This window comes from Saccostrea cucullata, unplaced genomic scaffold (assembly GCF_032062105.1).
Source record: "Saccostrea cucullata isolate Sc308-1 unplaced genomic scaffold, CSIRO_AGI_Scuc_v1 ctg7518, whole genome shotgun sequence".
Classification (NCBI taxonomy): Eukaryota; Metazoa; Mollusca; class Bivalvia; order Ostreida; family Ostreidae; genus Saccostrea; species Saccostrea cuccullata.
The window spans coordinates 64,915-84,800 of record NW_026939173.1 but is presented as its reverse complement, the minus strand read 5'-3'; the positions used below and the strand labels follow the sequence as shown (position 1 = coordinate 84,800).

Here is a 19,886-nt window from a genome sequence, read left to right as displayed (position 1 = left end):
TTTTCCTTTCAGTGACCTTGAACTTAAATAACCTTTGCTGAAGGTCATAAACCCTCTTTGTGTGAAGTAGTAGATTCAAGTTTATCCAAAATAAAGATATGTACCAAACATGAATTTTACAATTTTTCTTTTAGTGACCTTGAAAATGCACAGATGACCTGGGTCAAGGTCATGACACACCCTTAGGTCATGAGGAATCTTTTTGTAAAATGGGAACTTACCAAGTTAATCCATAAGAAAGATATGGAACGGACACAAATAATGAAATTTATCTTCCAGTGACCTTGAACTTCCCCAAATGACCTTGAGTAAAGGTCATGACACACTCTTAGGTCATGAGCAATCTTTGTATGGAGTAGTAGATTCTAATGTTCCTCCGTAAGAAAGATATGGACCGTACATGTTTGCACAGCTAGACAGACGGACGGACGGATAGACAGACAGACAGACAAGCTGATTCCTATATTCACCCCCCCCCCCCCCTAAACTTCGTTTACAGGGGGTATAATGAGAAGTCGTGTCTGTTAAACACAAGACGACCTTATACTTATTCAAATGAAAATAAACCTTAACATCAGCAAGGCTTGTGAAAATGTAGTTTACAGCAACTTTATATTTCAAGTTTTATCTTATTTTACTATCAAAGACCAATCAACTGGTCAAATATCAATGCTCACTGAAAGTATCACAGATATGAACGTAAAACAAGAGTTTTCCATTGAAAATGTGTGTCTCAGGAATGACATATCAAATTGTGACAGACAGATAGACTGATGGTCAGCTAGTCAGACTGACAGACAATGGAGAAGTGATCCCTAAGAGTCCCCTTGCTATGCAGGCGACACAACTAGGCACCATTACAGCATATCTTGTACCTGATTCTGAGACTGAATTTTTTCTGAAGTGTACAGTCAAATATTCTACAGAAATATTTTGCTAGAAATAATAATATATCGTATAAGTGGAAAATTTTAGCGAGATGCAAATTTAGTGATTTCTACCAAAGTCTGGTATTTTATTTTTAGCCAGAAGTAATTTTAGCGATTTTAAAATGTTTACTAAAGAAGCTATTACAAATAATAAGACATTAATTTTTAGCAATATTCAATTTTAGCGATGTCAGCACCCTCTCTAATAATGCCAAAATTAAATCCTCGCTAAAAATCCTACTTATACAGTATGTTCTTCAAAGTACATTTATGCACAGTAAACAAGAAGTATGACACATTTGATTTTAGATATTATCTATTTTAACCAACTAGAGCTAGAGCAGTATAATCCAAGTGTTGTCCACAGACAGATGGACAAACAAACAGGGTGATTCCTATATCCCCCTTCCAAAAACTTTGATATCAAAATCTTAAACTTAGTAAGAAAATGTTTTTTAGTTCACTGCTTTAAGAATTAAGAGCCATATCAGAAATCTGATTCAAATTGTTCATGTTCCCTTCAGCTGTCAAGTCATTTTCTTCTTAGTCAGTGTTAGACCTCTGCCTTTTCACCAATGGCATCAAGATACATAATCAAGGTCTTCCTTCTATGTAATGGACTATCTTCATGCTCTTGAGAATCCTGGCATTCAGATGACTTTCACAAGGTGTTTGGAAAAGTTGCCGTCTGAAGTTGATTCCACCTACAAAAGAAAGATACAAAATCAATCCAACTAACAACTTCATTTAAAACAAGTTCATTTTGACACAAATGTTACTCATGCTGAGACAGTGTTTCACAGCCCTGAGCCAAAGTCACACCTTCAATGTCAAGGTCAAGGTAAAATTTGATGGAGTTTTCAGGTCTGTATTTCTATATGCCTCATGGAACAGCTTCATACTTAGCATACAATGTTCCTAATGATAAGGTGGTGTGCCATGACCCTAACTCAATGTCAAACTTCAATGCTAAGGTCACAGTAGACTTCAATGAAATTGTCTTATCTGAAATGCATTTCATACCTGCCTCAAAAGCACAGCTTACATGACACAAATGTGCCTCGTGATATCAGTCTTTAACAACCTTTGACAGAAGACCAGGTGAGCAATATGGGCCCATTTTCGGCTTCTTGTCTGGGTTTAAAATATGAAGTTCATATGTCAAATGGATTTAAGTTATTGAGTCACAATCCTTTCAAGTTTGAAGTTTCCAGGACATATAACATTTGAGTTATCTCTCAACAAAGAAATGGATGAACAAAGTGATTACCGGTACTCTTTGAGGCTGGGATCTTAAGAACAAGCTGATGCTCAAAGTAGTTCTAAACAATTCAGTACATGTAAAAAATTCAGTACAAACCTCTATTTGTTCCATATGCTTTGAATCTGGTTGTACTTCATGGTTATTTGGTAGTTCACATAGCAGCTCATCATCATCATGATTCTCCTGAAAGTATTTCATATCTGTTTACAAATTTACATGACCCTACTGCATATAGTTGCTGATTCTTTATAATAAACAAGCTGATGCTTAGAGTAATTTAAAGCAAGATAAGTTTGTGAAACAGTATGCCCCCAGCGTCAACAAATATAGAAAAGCTAGTTTTAGCAAAAAGATCAAGGTCTAAAGGTTACTGATGTTGGTGTAATCTAAAAGAACTTAATTAGTGGATTATGTATACCAAATATGATCTCACAGTTCAAAAGTCATGGTAAAGGTTAAAGCTGACAACAGATAGACAGAAAGGACAAACAAAAATATGTTCATGCTCTTTAGGCATAATAATTCAGTACATGTAAAAATTTCAATACAAACCTTTATTTGTTCCACATTAATTGGATCTGCTTGTACTTCATGGTTATTTGGTAGTTCACATTGCAACTGATCATCATCATGATTCTCCTGAAAATATTTTAGACCTGTTTACAAACTTACTTGAGCCTATAGCATATATAGTGACTGGGATATGATATAAGACATTAAACTAGACAAAGGGAATACTCCAATTTAGTTTCACATTTTCAGAATTATCGTATTCAGAAATTGTGCCCAACCTGATCAAGGGCTTAGGAGGAATAGCACCCCACCCACTCCTTACTTTTTTGGGAAGTCAAAATTTCCTGTAGTTAAAATTTATAAATCCTGGTTCCCCTCCCCTCCACTTTAAGGGTCAGGAGCAAATTTTGAAACCAGAGTTGAGTCTGTTATCCTAGTTTCCCTTCCCCTTTTCAAATCAATATTAGCAACCTCAAGTTTTGTCATCTTGTTTTAGTGTAGCTGCAGAACTGTAGCTCTCCGAAAAAATATATATTGATAGACCTGAGATAATGAGGTATAGCGGGTATGGCTATGAATTTTTTATGAAATATTGTTTGAAATATTACTTATCAAAAGAACACTAATATGCAGACATACACGATTGGAAATCTACCAATTTGACCTTATCAGTGATTGATGAATATGCTCTAAATAATAAAGTCTGAAATATCTGGCATTTTTCAGGTTTTTTTTTTTTTTTTTTAAAATATTTTCTGCGCCATTACGAAAACTGGAAATTTCGCCATTTCCAGTCAGAGTTGATTTCCCATACCTGGGAACCGCATTAAACAGGTCCAGTACAATCAGTACATTTAGCTACGTAGGTAGAATTACCTACATAGCTTTATTAACCTACCTCAGGTAGCTTTATTTAGCTATTTCAATGTAACTTTTCTTTTTATGGAAAAGAGACAAAAAAATCGCAGTTAAATAACTATTGATATTTATAATAGGGAGACTTTAAAAAACAATCCAAAGCAGAGATAGTTTAAACATCGCTGCGTTTGGTCAATTTAGAGCAAAACATGTAATTCCATTGTTTGGTTATCTGTCCGTGCTGTGAGGCATGACTGAGTATGATTACTTCACATTGTGCTGAATAATTACCGACCTATTATCATGTTAACCCGAACTGGACTTCTTTGTCATTTCATTCAATGAGTAACTGTTCTAACTGTCATACATAGCCCCAAAACTTTCAGAACTTTGATTGCAATTGCGCAGAAAAAGACATTTCTTCAAGAGGGAATTTTTCATGAATTGTTTTCAGATGAGTTCAAAGTTGAAAATGATCACTGCATCAAAATGATAGTTTTTGCACATCCTGGGAAAAATGCTTTTTTATAGAAATAGATTCATTTGGTAGCTTATTCAAGCTACCTGAGGTAGGTAAATAAAGCTACGTAGGTAATTCTACCTACGTAGCTAAATGTACTGATTGTACTGGACCTGTTAAATGCCGTTGTTACAATTTATCAATGGCACAATGCTTTTAGTACTTGACAATATCAATGAAAAGAAAATAATCACTCATCATTTCGATACAGGACTTGTATATTTTTTTTTAATTTGTAAACGCACGAAATGAAAACAAATCTCGACAGTCAGAGAAAATGTTTCCATCGGATCATGGATCATATATTTCCAAACAAACCATAAAACTATATTGGTAAGTACTAGAGGCATTGTACTATTGATAAATTGTGAGTTTGACAAGTAATTGCAAGTATCGAAAATACACCCGAGAATGCCGCCTCTGCTTGGAATTCCCAGTTTTCGTGAAGGCGCCGGTTATGGCGTTTTCCTCGCACGTAAAATATAGAAATAGTTAAAAAGCCAGGAAAACGTCAGATATTTCGGACTATAAATAGTACTTTTCAGTCACCTACAAACTCTTGATGCTGTCATGTCCTCTGTAACCGCACAAGACCTGCTTTAAACATCGTTACATGGTGTTTTTCTTCTCCGACTTCTGCTGCAACAGCAACTTTCTATTCTTTATCAGCAGGAGAGTTCCACAAAAGGGAGATAATCGTTCACGCGTTTTCATATTTGTGGTACATTCTAAATCAAATTATTTGCTATAGAGTAACCAACTACCATTTTTTATTATTGGATTTATAACATCATAGCTCGTAGTTTCTATTGCATGTATGATTATGATATAGTTTGGTTGCGTTTTCGTGTAAAATATTTATAAAAATCATGTTGATTTTACAGCATTTGGTAGAAACAAAGCAAAGTAGGCCCCAATGCTTTAAAATAAACATGGGAAAAATTAAATATCCCATATATATTGAAATTAAGAAAAACATAGTTTGATTCTGTAATTAATTTTGACAGGGTTATCAATAATCAAATTTCACACTTTTCAAGCATTAAAATCACCGTTGCTATGGTAACAAGGAAGATGTGACCCAAATAACTCATGTTTGAAAGGACATTCATCTATACTTCCATGCACCCAAATATTAAAGCAAAATATTTTTTTTCACATTCCACTCACTTTATATACAATACTTAATGGTTACTGACACGGCCTCTTAAAAAATGTAAAAGTTTTCACTTTTTTGTAAATATTAATCAATTACGGTATAGATCGATTTTCTCTTCGGTTTCCCTACACTGAGCGTCAACACAGTCGGTGACGCCATACACAATCTCTTATGCCCTGTTCATACCGAGAGTCATACTCGTTGAATTCATTGGCACTATTATTCGGTGAAAACAATCCATAGCATTTTTCCATTATACTTTTCTTTTACAAAGAAAATGCATGAATGCCTTACTCAAATCTTAGTACTCAATCTTATTGATTATCGTTCTTATCAATTATTTTAATTGTCTATTGCCCCTTTTAACACATATGTAAATACCTGAGCGTGCGTAGGTTGCAACTTCCTTTTTTAATCTTAGATAGCATCAACTGGGTCAATTCAAAATTTCCCTATTGTTAGTTGGTGTATCATGTATTAAAAAAAAACCTAACCACCCCGCTCTTTTTGAATAGATATTGCTTTTCTTTTTTTTTTTTTTTTTGTACTTTCAGACGAAGACATGTAGCAGATGTCGATCTCAACATGACATGTTCTAACCTCATCAGTACTTAAACACGTAGGAATTTCGAGTGGAAACTATGATCTTAGGGAGAAGCTGACGGGAATGGGCCAAAAGTAACTTTACCAACTAACAACAAAAGTTTGGACTCACAAGAAATTGAATGTGAAATTGCTGTGAGATTTTTCTGTCTCAACTTGCAGGCCTAAAGATGTAGAAGTGATTCACTCCAAGAGAAAATCATAAATTAAAGTCCAGGCTTTTTGATATCATTGACAACTGCTTTTTCAAAAAAAATAGAACTCGTAAATTTACTTACATTGTCATAGGTCAGTTGCAAAATTATTTTGTTAAAAACATTCTGTTTGTACACCCAAATACTCTGAAGTTGACATCAAAAAGATGCTCAAGTTTCTGATTGACAATATCTATGTTTTTGGAGACCAGGTCTTCCAACAATCTATTGGAATTCTCATGGGTACCAATTGCGCCCCGCATATAGCAGAGCTATTTTGTATTCATATAAAGAACAATTTGTCCAAAATCTTATGCATGAAAAGAAAAAAAACCTTGCTATGGCCTTCAACTCGACATTAAGATATATCGTCAACATATTGTCAATTAACAATGGCAATTTTCATTCTTATGTCAATAATTATCCCGGTGAGCTCGAGATAAAATTTACCACAGAGTCTGATACATCTGTTCCATATTTGGATATTTTACTTGAAAAAGACGTTAATGATAATCTAGCAACAAGCTCTACGTCTACGATAAACGTGATGACTTTAACTTTACAATTGTAAACTTCCCTTACTTTTGCAGAAATATACCTTCATCACCTACAGTCGTTACAATGACCTTGTCAGCAAATATAATTTATCATTGAGTCAGATGCTGACTGACGTTTTTCATAATAATTGTTAACCCATTATTTATAGACTGAATTGAAAACGAATTTTTCCGTAATATCCCGATTATGACAAGGAACACACGGCGGATGTGACCTCTCGGCAGTGGATGCTCACTCCTCCATGGCACCTGATCCCACCTCTGATGATTTGGAGGTACGTATTTGCTCTGCTCCTATTTTATATTGCTTTATTGCTTTTTGATCTTGAATATTGTTTGTTTTCTCCATATGTTTCATGCATCATGCATTGCAGTAGCCAAAAACTTCTAAACCATAAACAATAATTTGGATTTACGAGGGTTGTCCCAAAAAGTCGTAGACAGGGATAACAGTTTAGTTTCTCTTTGCTAAATTAAATTTCTTTCCTTGTCATAGCAAAAAGAAACATTTTATTATCATGCATGTCAAGTTTCATGATGATATAATATTGAATAAGAAAATTATAAATAAATAAACAAAGCATGTAAGTGTACATCGACGCACGAAAGCAAACGTAATTTACGGCCCTTGTAACGTTATTATCTCTTTTTCTGCTTCAGACACGTCTGTTAACATTCATTGTTTTAAAGTGAAAGACCACTCTTGACTAAGGGACTTATTTAAATTCACTACTTTTTTGTTTTTTGAAGCAGATTCAATTTTCAGTCGAACTTTAGTCGACAGATCGCCTTACATTGTAGGTATACGTTGTTTGATGTTGTTCGTGGTCCAGGTTGTTCCCTATTGCCTGTGCTTAACAAACAGTACTCTTACATGCTGTAACTATTTTAAGTATATAGAGGAAAACTCTCATTTAATCTCCGAAGTTTGAAAAGTAACTTCTCTATTAAAATTTAATGTGTAATGTCACTTCTGTACTCTTTTTTCGTCTCTGATGTATATAATCCATATCTTAAACAATTTATTTCATCTCCGTGCGCCGGTGACGCGTTTGACGACGTCATTTTCATCAAACTCAATACCAACATTTTGAAAATCATGACACCAATCGTCTGTTTCGAAAGCTATTTATCACCCATTCTCAATATAAGGGCTCAAATGATGTCGCCTCATTTTCATTTAAAAGAAATACCACTGATGAAATTTCTAAATCAACATTATAAATAGTCATATATCAATGAATAAGAATTCATATAATTATCGATCTGAAAGGGTATTTAAGGAGTTCCAAATTCAAATATAGTAGCCTATTTGAAATGTACGTTACTGTCGCCGAGGCAGATATTATTCTGAATCTCCTCTGTGTAATAAATAGTTTTGATTCTTAAGTAAAAATTTTCTGATAAGTTAAACCTTGTATCATATATATTTCTTTTCATAACAATAAATACATTTTCTTTGTGATAATAAATATTTTTTATTGTGCAATGTCCCTGTCGCTTAATTCTATTTCAACCACATTACAAGCAAACACAAAGATTATACACCTGATAGTTTTGTTCTCCTTTATTTATTGATGGGCTAAATTTGAAATTTCAATAGATTAATTACTCCTACTTTGATAATGTAACATGAAATTGAACAATTTGAGCAACTTTTATAAATATGTTTACGGAATGAAAGACATTTTCAATCGTAGAGATAAGAAAGAAATGTACGTTACCTATATTCTTCCATTAAGAATATATATTAAGTTGAAAATATGAGACGACTCTGAATAAGCAACCCCTTGTATCCTGTAAACTGGCAAAGACGTTTTGCTTAACACAATTAAAAATTATTTTTTACATGAAAAGTGATCATTTGAAATGTACGTGACTGAAATGTACGTTACCATGAAATTCGAATTAAGTGAATCTCGCACGAATTTTCATGTATTCTCATACTTTCATACACTCGAATGTGTACACAAAGGAAAGTTTCAAAGGTTGGAGGTCGGCTAAATCCCAAAATTAATTAAAAGAAACGTTTCTGCTGAGGAAAAAAAATATATTAAGGTCAATTATAAGTAATATAATTTTGATACCTGGTATATATTTCTGAATACGAAACCTGTATGATGCATTTCTTACGATTTGCAAGTTCAAATAGTATCAATATATTGCGTGTCTAACGTACGCTTGTGGAAGAGAATTGATTTTTATATTTGAAATGTACGTTACGTATGGTAACGTACATTTTACGTATTTCTAACCGACATTTTTTTTTTATTTAGTCAATGAATTGCGTTTACACGAGCGAAACAAAATTATCGTTACAATCCATTTGACAATTGACAACTAATCTCGTAAATGTTTTAGACTGTTACCACCTGCTAGAAAATTTATTTCAAAGTGTCTTAAATTCATCTTTGGCAACCTTTTTGCAGTTTGTTTACTTTTAATATGCGACTTTTCGTCAATATAAATTTAATTGTTGTTGATAATTCAAAACAAGGTATGCATAGGCTTATAATTGGTAAAAAAAAAAGAAACAAAAAATAGAAAAAAAGAAACAAATAGGCCTAAACCCAGAACACACGACGGTCACGTACGTTTCAAATACTGAAAGGCACACCATTTCTCAGTTTTGTTTGAATCATTGCATTTTGGGTTATATTTTTTCCAGATCTGCCGAAAAGCACGTATGTTTGTGTTTTGAAAAACGATGTTGCAACATACTAAATGAAATTGTTAACAAACTGTCGATGGATATATATTCGGAATAGATTTTGTTAAGTTTCAATGGCCAAACACGAGCATTTGTTAGATCATAGCAAAATACGTCTGACTCTTATATTTTTTGTCTGTACCCTTGCACACAGGTAGAAGTAACTAGGCTACGACCGTTGTCAATTTTAGCGAAACAGCACAAAAGAATGGCAATGAACTGAGGTGGAGAGGACTCTCCAATAATATGTGAAATGAACGTTACCGAAGTGACGTGACATTCATGTAGCTGATGACAAATAACCTCGTTTGTTACATTATGATTTCTTATATTACTGCCTTAAAACGCTTCATTGAAATGATTTTTATGTCAATAATTGCTTTTTTCCAAAATTTTCTTATTACTAATTTACATATTATTACAAGCTTGAAATGTACGTTACCTACTCATATTCTGAGGCAATCGTGTCTTTATAGTGGTGATTGCGACATATAACACAATGTGATTACATAGAGAATCTTTTTTTTAATAAACTGAAACAAAACGATGAATTTTTAGATGAATTTTAAGCTTTTTATTAAACAGAAATATATCTTGAAATGTACGTTACATTTACGTAGTTTTCTAAATCGGCATGGATATATGTTAAAAAAAGACAGTAACTACAAAATAGAATTTTACTACATATACATGTTAGGTTCCAGTATCTATAGAAAATGACAAGATTCCAAACTGATCGCTCTAAACAAAACAGAGAGAAGAATTTAAAGCATATATCTAAAAAATGTTTTTAAACATCTGGATCAAAAAGTAACCATTGTTTTTTTGAAAGGAAAAATCAAACGCACGTTCGTATGCCGAGAAAATATGTTGCTGACAGAGTTGGTAGGATGTGCTGGTGTTAAGATGAGCTATTCCAATTGTGATTTTAATGACTACATTTTTTTTACATATTTTTTTGGACATTAAAGAAAGAGTAACGTACATTTCAAGCCACATTTCTGAATAAAATCACCCTCTGCTTTATCGTCTTGTCATTATTCCATGTATTATAATTTGATGAAAAAAAATCTGGAAACAAAATCTTCAGATACCTTCTTTCAAAGGTAATTGATAGAAAAATTGTTTTCTTGAACTTCATTTTTTAAAAAAATCAGAGAGGCATTTGTGCCCTTATATTGAGAATGGGTGTATATGAAATTTGACATATTATTAAGATTTTGATTCTGGTTTCACTGATTTAAATTTGAGTTCAATGTTTTACGTAGGACTATAGAAATAAAAGCAAATGTAATAGTTATGTAAGTAAATTAAATTTACTTTAAATTTACTGAATTTTGGTCGCGCACCGAAAGACCTTAACGGCCTTCATATAAATCGTCCTAATTTAAAAAATATAAAGAACATTTCAAGGCCGAGGTTTTCAACCGTACGGTTTTCCTCAGGTAAGTTTGGTGTGGGGTGGAGCTTAATCGAAGCGGCTGAGAAGCCCCGAGGGAACGACGCTGGCTTGTGTATACTACCTTTATACACAGGATGTTACCTGAGTGTATTACCTGTACGCGTTTTCCTACGACTTTGTAAACCAAGGCCATTTTTTTTCATGTTTAGCTCATGAATTGAAATGCGAAATAAAGCATTTTTTTGTTGCAGAAAGAATCCTTCTCAATTTCTTTCTTTTGATATCATTGATATTATGAATAATTCAATATTTTTTATATACAGTGTGTTTCTTAATGAAGTGTTATAACGAAAATACATTTAGCACCAAAATCTGTCGTAAAAATCTGGCGACAAAAAGGGAAGTAATTCAAATTACGCGTCATCTACGTAAAACGAAAGAAGAAAGTGAATCATAAAACAGACTCTCGGAAAATAACAATGAAACTTAGAAACGATGTTTTGAGAATAAAATGTTGAAGTAGAAATATTATTGTCTACATAAATATCTTTGTAAGATGCATTAAACCCTACTTGATGTTTCCATAACGCATGGTCTGCAAAAATGGCCAGGGCTTCGGACCGGGTTGATTCCCCGACAGCTACGAAACGGGAATGGAATCATCTCATCGTTTTTTTTTATTTCGGGATTCATTATTAATTTTAAACATTAAATACAAAGCAAGATATTATATTCCGAGTAATTTCTCTTCTTAAACTTATTATTATACCGTAACTTCGTCACCAAGTTGAAGAAAAGCGACACGTACAAAATACATGTATAAATTCGCTTGACTCATGAACAATGTTGTCATACTTGTTTTAAAAAATAATTTCATTTTTAAATTCCATGGTACTAGCTCAAACGCAGGTCGGTTTATTTTGTTAATTAATGGAGGAATAAATGTACGTTAACTCATGTTTTGAGACGGAAGTTAAAATTATCGCGATTGAAATCGATATGAAATCCTCCCTTTTAAAATTAAATTTATGATATATATAATATATAGCCATGATTTTTTTGTCATTTATTTAATTATTTGATAGATGGATTATATTTATGGCATATTCTTATGAATTAAATAAAGAAAAGAACGATTTGATTGCTTCTTTATCACGTTGGCATGTGCGGTAGGCATCAAAAGCCTGAAAGTTAATTCGATGGTCGGTACGATCTCCAGACAAGGTACACAAGATATACACAACAGCAGCAAACTAAATGTCAATCAAATCAAAGTATCCAATCCCAGGCTTTAATTTTAGATGATTGACAGGGGTTCTAAGACCAGGTAAATTTGAAGGAGGTGCTTATTTCCTCCCCCTTTAAGAATTCAAAATTGTGAAGAACATTGAATATATTATATCTATGCAATATTTGGTAATTTATTGATTGCTTATTCAAAAAGTTACTTTTTACAGTGTCTACGACTTTTTGGGACAAGTGAACCCTCGTATAGATTCTGGTACGGTTGTCCGTTTCTTTTTCAGCCGAAATGCATGTAGGGAAGTTGACGATAGAAAAGTTAAAGTCGTCACGTTTATCAAATAACTTGGTTGTTAGGTTACCATTAACGTCTTTTTCAAGTAAAATATCCAAGTATGAAACAGATGTTTCAGACTCTGTGGTATCTTTTATCTTAAGCTCCTCTGGATATATCGTATCGACCTAGGAATGGAAATTACCAGATTAATAATTGACAATACATCGTCGATATATCTGAAGGTCGAGTTGAAGGCCACAGCAAGTGTTTTCTTCTTTTCACGAATAAGATTTTGCATCAATTCTGCTTCATATGAATATAAAAATAGGTCTGCTAATAACAAAGCGCAATTGGTTCCCATTGGAATTCCAATAGATTGTTGGAATACCTGGTCTCCAAAAACCACATAGATACTGTCAATTAGAAACGCAAGCATCTTCTTGATGTCAACTTCAGAGTACTTGTGTGTGCAATCAGAATCTTTTTTAACAAAAAAAATGTGCAAATGACCAATGACCAGGTGAGTAATTTACGAGTTCCATTCTTATTGAAAAAGCAGTTGTCAATGATATCAAAAAGCCTGGATTTTAATTTATCGTGCGGAAAAAGAAACGCATGCTAAACTTTTGAATTAAATTAAACCAATTATTTCGAATATGTTTTCCAGCATTGTTATCATACATTTTATATCATCTTTACTCAACAAGTATCCAAAAGCTTGTGTGACTTTGACTGATAATTCCTGAGTTATTGAAATTGATATGTTAATACCCCCCCCCCCCCAAAAAAAATTATACATTCTCATAATCTCCCTTGCGCATCAGTAACAGACTTGATTTCCCTGTGCATTGAGTTCACTAGACCATTTATCTTTCTCATACGATTATTATTATACCCTTCCGACGGTAGTCTTAATGGCTGAGTGTATTATTCCAAAGCCAATAAAACCCCCCGCCCAATGAATCCCACGACTTTCCGATTTAGGGTAGAATGTACAGAATCAGCTGGTTTGGTACACGTGAATGTTTGTAAAAAAAAAAAGTCTCCACAAACACTAGCTACATTTTTTCCAGTGTAAACATGCTTAAAACATTACGCAAACGATGCGTACGTGCGCGTGTTAGAATAAAATCGACGTAAAGTTGCCAAGCTCGTGGACCAAATTAGAGCAGAGAGTTTCTGTCAATTTTAGGGTGAAAAAAATGAGTATGATTGTCTGCTGTATAAATATCGGCTTCAGTGATAATGCCTTGACAAAAACCAGGGGTGGCATGGTGAAAAGTCCTATCTTGATGTGACGTTGTTACGCGCTAACGTGACCGTCATTGTTGGTTAGAAACTTTTTATGGGGGCCGACTTGGGTTTTATTGTGTGAAAACTACAATAGCGAAACTCTTTATTTTTATACCATATATAACTTACATTAACTTCAGTGAACATGCCAAATTTCGGGGAAATCCACTGTCCGGGTATTTTTAGGGACCGTCTCAAAATACACGTAAATTTACTATTGGATTATCGCAGAACTTGTATGCAAAGATGACACAACAAATGAAAGTTTAAAGTTTACTTGTGGCAATTTTTTTTGGCAGCGGTGGAAATAAGTACATTAAATTATAAATGAAACGACATACAACTGCAAGGGGATGCCAGTTAGCAAGAGCAAGCCCCAAGCACACAACATATTTACATTTTATGAGATATTAATGACAAAAAATTATATCAACAGTCAACGTTATAGATCAACATTCAACATTATCAACAACTTCATTGTATTATCAATGGACTTTTACGAGAAGCACTGACTTCTACAGTTGACGTTTACTTGGACATTTAAACTTGTATCATGTACGGAAGTACAGAATTGATAATGCATAAGAAAACCTTTCTTGTGGTCATAAGTATGGTGTTAGGGGTACTTACATGTGAAGACCGGGAGTTGAGAGTAGGGTCATTGTCGTTTTCTTCAAGAACAACTTACATAGTGCATTGAAATAACCCGTTATTTCCGTTTAATTAAATGTTGAGCTAAATATTTATATCGTAAAGGATCTACCGTACATATAGCCCTAGTGTAAAAGTAATCGTCAACTGTAAAAGTCAGCGCTCCTCGTAAAAGTCCAATATTAACATCAAATTGTCAATATTTCAATGACTTTCAGTTTGTCTTTCATCAACATCAAAATCAACAATCATATTGTATTTACCTATGACAACATATTTACTATCAATTATGAAGGGATTCCAACAGCACCGGGTTGATTCGCGTGTGTGTCAGCATCCCCCACAAAATGGAATGCTACGTTTCAGTAAGTTTTTATTTCCGCCATTGAAATTGAGTGGTTCTTCGGCAGCACCCATTCAGAAAGGTAAATCATCTCCTAGGCTTTCCACAGCGACAATAGAGGTAGTTTTGTTGTTGACCAAAGAGAATTCACCAATGCTACAAAATATAAAATACCTGGCAGTAAAACATTTAAAAAGAAAACCAGAAGTCTCTGTCGAGACTGTAGCTCTACTGGTTTGTACTTATCAAAAACCATTGCACTATTTTATGTATCTTTGTGTAGTCTATTTGTGTGCCAACTTTTTTTGAAATCAAACTCAAACTGTAGAAGGAGTAGCGTTTTAAAGGAATTTCACAGAAAATTGTATTTTTACTTTTTAGTATACCATGGTAACACCGTTCATCGAAATCAAAAACCGATGCACTATTCTATGTATCGTCGTGTAGTCTGCTTGTGTGCCAAGTTACACTGAAATCAGACCAAAACTGTAAAAGGAGTAGCGTTTTAAAGGAATTTCACAGAAAATTCTATTTTTAGTAACCATAGCAACACCGATCATCGAAATTAAAAACCGATGCACTATTCAATGTATCTTAGTGTAGTCTACTTTTGTGCCAAGTAATATTGAAATCAGACCAAAACTGTAGAAGAAGTAGCGTTTTAAAGGAATTTCACAGAAAATTCTATTTTAGTAACCATAGCAACACCGTTCATCAAAATTAAAAACCGATGCACTATTCAATGTATCTTAATGTAGTCTACTTGTGTGCCAAGTTATATTGAAATCAGACCAAAACTGTAGAAGGAGTGGCGTTTTAAAGGAATTACACAGAAAATTCTATTTTTAGTAACCATGGCAACACCGTTCACCAAAATCAAAAACCGATGCACTATTCTATGTATCTTAGTGTAGTCTACTTGTGTGACAAGTTATATTGAAATCAGACTAAAATTGAAGGAGGAGTAGCGTTTCGAAAAATTGTTTACAGACAGACGGACAGACAGACAGACAGACGGACGGACGACGGACGCATTACTATCGCATAAGCTCTTCTGGTCTCTGACCAGTAGAGCTAAAAAAAAACAGGTTTAAACATATGCAGAATGGGTAGGGAGGGGGGAGAGTTCTTGTTGTTTTGCAACGTCTCAGCCTTGCTTCATCAGGATGGAAAAGGACGATAACTCCTCTAAAACACTTGAGAGTTGCAATTTCGTAATTAAAGATTAACTAATAACTGCGTCTGCGATAACAGCGCATATCCGGCAGACTGCGCTGGGATATGCATAATTATATAGGAAAATGCCGATTTAGCACTTTAAAGAAAATTATACGAATACCACAATAGACTTTTTGTTCAAACTACAATCTACGATGAATTATAATATATGGAACATTATATGTAAGAAACACAATGTTATCAGAGGGAGCATCTCAAAATGACAAAAATTAACGATTTTTCCTGTTTTTATAGAGTACTACAAAATATGACAGGCACAAAGGATTTATATGAAATCATAATAAAAATAATAGAGATGTTGTCAAATTTTTATGTTTTAAATTTTAAAGAGTTTGTGTTTATTACTTTTTCTTTTATAATATTTTTATTGACCCTTTCTTTAAGGTGGCTCATTACATCCACAGTTTATTTTAGATTTCAATACAGCACCACTTATCATGTAGATGTCAAATATCCAGATGGGGGTATTGATATCATAAATATTTTTTATAGAATTTTTTAGTTTTTGTTTTATTTTAGTGAAATGTTTTATTTTAGGTTTATTATTGACAGAATTTCAAAACTTTCAGGGTCAAATGATGGGCATCTTCTTAAGACAAGTACACAAAGTGAAAATACCTCATAATACCTGATAATAATTTTATTAGAAAAAATAATTTTCTCCTAAAAAACAATTAATGTCATTATCTTTTTAATCTATGCATAAAACGTTTAAAAAGTGTGTTCTGAAGAGACAAGGAATGTTTTTCAATGAATTACATGTGTCAAATTGAATGAAGAATGTTTAAACGAAATGAAAAATCCAATTTAAAAAATATTTGGTATAAAAAGTCCACTTTCAAGAGTTATCTTTCCTAATTAGCCAAGACTCAAAACACTATGGAACGTTTGACATTACATCTGAAATTCATATTAAAGCTTTAAATTGCCAGAGTATACATTTAAATCAATAAAACAAATATATACATTAACACCAACACAGTAAATGGCGCAATTAAATAAAATTTTAATTTCAACAAGGTTGTAGATTTCAACTCGAATTTCTTCCATACATAAATGTCAGTGATTGATAGAGTTCACTGCATGCATGGCTATGAAATTGACATTACTTGTTTGCCGAAGATTTGACTGTTGCTTTCTTTTGTTTCTGCCTAAAAGCAATTCTTCTTTGTTTATGCATAATGAATCCGTTACTTTGTTTTCACTGTTTACAACACCGCATGTTTCATCTATTTTTAAAGCGTTTTAAAGGTCAGGGTCATATTATAGAGGTTCCTACACTACTCGTTCCCTGAGCAAACCGGCCGACACAATGGAGGCATATTTTTTTGTGTAGTACGTCATCAAAAAGTGGTGTAATGAGCCTCCTTAAGAGCTTCAGTTTATCATAGAGTCAAAAACACTGTAACGACGTCAACTTACCTATTAATTGCAAAATCGGTTAAAAAATCTGTTATATCAAATTGTAGTTACATTTTTAAACCTGTAATTTCTTAATTTTGTTTAATTTTATTAATTAAGCGAAAAAAGTTGCTTTAAAACAGTAAATACGCTTCACTTTACTATGATGCGCGAAATATTGCGCAGTGAAAACCACAGTCTGCCCCCTTAATTTAACTCTCTGACAACCAAAAAAACAACTTTTAAAAACAATCTGCGCCGCAACATGCTGTTGCCTTTTTATTTATCACCCCTTCACACAGAGCTTCGACTCTACGGCGATCATCCCGATCAAGCCACGATCTGAAATTTTTTTGGATCGGGGTAGATCGCAGCCGATCGGCGTCAAAATAGAGCAATTTGGCAAATTATGGTCTTCGTTACGACCGTACTACGATTTCCCTACGTCAAACGCGCTGCTAACAAGCTTCTACTACGATGTTACGCAGACCGTTGCCGACAAGCAGCCGTGTTTAGTGCGTTTACGCTAGGCTGCCACTACGACATTGAAGACAATACTACGATGCTACACAGACCTAGATGACTGTACCGCGATGTCGCTATACGGTGTTGCCGATCATATTAATATTACGATTGCATTACGCTTCCTGTACGATTTTGGCGATGATGGAAATATATCTCGCAACCGCAGATTTTTGTAGTACGATTTTAGCGATGATACATATTTTGCGACCGCAGTTTTTTTTCCGACCTTTGCCGCATGGTTTAGGGCATTTTCAAATATTATAACTGTAACAAGATGTGGAAATGCTCAATTGTAAATGATCATCAAGTATAGTGTCACCCTTTACATGTAGTTAACAGATGATGATTGGTCAAATATCAGCGGTATAAGAACAAACTCTTGTCTGATAGGTCGTGATATGATCGGCGTAAGGTCATTGTAGGTCTTCGTAGGATCTTCAGGCACGTAGAGAGATCGCAGTGAGAACGTAGTACGGACGTAGAGGGAGCGTTGTATGAGCGTGCTTGGTAAGTTCCTACGCTCTCACGGCGCTTTTACTCCGATCATGAAGATCTCTCTACGATGCTTCCGCGCTGCTTGTACGATTACGGCGCTTCTACTACGCCCTTTTTACGAGTTCACCCCGATTCTTGTTGGCCACGATACCGCTACGCTTGTTTTGAACATGTTCAAAATAAGCGTGGTGAGGGCGTAGAGCTCTTCGATCATGAAGACTCTACTGCGATCATACTACGCTTCTGACAACCCCACGACGTTCCTCCTGCGATTTGTCACGATCGGCCACGCTTTTGACCACACTTTGATCGTAGTAGAGGCGGCGTCTATGTGTGAACGGGGGGTTACTTGTGTCATATTGAATTCAATTACTAGACCAAATGTAACTTCCGTCAGCTATACCATAATATTGCAAGAAATTTATACTGACTGCAAATATATGCAAGAACGATGTCTATAACTCTAATGCATCGTATGGCACTACAAAGTGTGATCACAAAATTATCATCAGCAACATGCACGTGTTAATTTTGACTTTTTATCACTTCCCCTATGTGACGCCATACATTTCATGATTGAATAGTTTTGACCAGCGATTTTAATGCAAAGTAACCAAAGTACATATCTGACCAATTTTTATAATTTCGGCAACAAAGTAAAAAAAAAATTCGCATATTATGTTTTTATGCGTTTCTTTTTCCTTTAAGTATATGTAATTTTTCAAAACATTTTACACAATAATCTAAAACTAATAAAAAAAAATGGGGGCATCTTAATCTTCTTTTTGAATGGTATAGGGTATGTTAATATTTACATAAAAAGAAGTCTCCTTACCTTTCGTTTTTGTAAATTTAGAAAGGAAAATATTCAAACATAACAATTTTGATAAACCGTCAAACTTGTGACGAGTCATTTTTCTCGGAACTTATAATGATTATAAAAATACACAAACCCACACAGACTTTCTTCTAAAGAAAGCACGTATTCTACATTCTTTATCTAGCAATGCAAGTTCATTTTTTCTTTTATATAAAGAGCAACCTTCCCTAATGACAAAATTGATTTTTTTTTCTGTGTGTACACTGTATTCTTGTATTCTCTTAACAATAACTTTGCCTGCATGCATTGTAAACTTTTTTCTCTTCCCATTTTACTTTTATTTGTGATATTTAAACACATTACTTGGGAAAAGAACTACACGAGATATTTATATTAGATGCGGTCGGTTTTCGAATAATACTTTAAATATTTCAACACTGAAAAATTTGTTAACAGGTCTGTTTCTTTTGATATTGCCGCTACATGTTCATGTACCTCCAAGTAAGCAATTTGATTTGATAGGTACTTTCCAAATCCTTCATTTATCTTTTACATAGAGAAAAGTTAATAAACATGTATTTTTGCTAGCATGTCTCTAACAATCAATGCCGAAAAATTGACATTTTTCATCATGCAGAAAACTCTAACTTTTTTAAAATAAGCTATCGTTTTATCGAATAATTATATATTTTTGGTTGTTAAGTTTTTATGGTGTATCAATCAGTTTTTGCTTTTGATAATTTGCATAATTTATACACATTTTCAATGTAACGATCGCCTCTATGATTGAAAAAGTTAAGATAGAAAGTTTATTATCAATTATTTTGAGACTGTAAGTGCAAATATGCTTGCTTGTAAAAATATATGTTAAATTTATATGCACACAATAAA

General features: G+C 33.7%; 1 long non-coding RNA gene across 2 annotated transcripts; it reads right to left on the bottom strand.

The window, feature by feature from the left end:
• Window positions 1-1,405: 1,405 nt before the first annotated feature.
• Window positions 1,406-4,686, bottom strand: LOC134252456 (uncharacterized). 2 transcript variants are annotated; one of them, XR_009988973.1, is made up of 4 exons: window positions 4,638-4,686; window positions 2,746-2,832; window positions 2,290-2,376; window positions 1,406-1,633 (listed from the first exon to the last, which is right to left on the bottom strand). It is a non-coding gene; the product is annotated as an uncharacterized LOC134252456 (long non-coding RNA). The 2 variants fall into 2 exon arrangements; XR_009988972.1 differs by having other exon boundaries at window positions 4,634-4,685.
• Window positions 4,687-19,886: the final 15,200 nt, after the last annotated feature.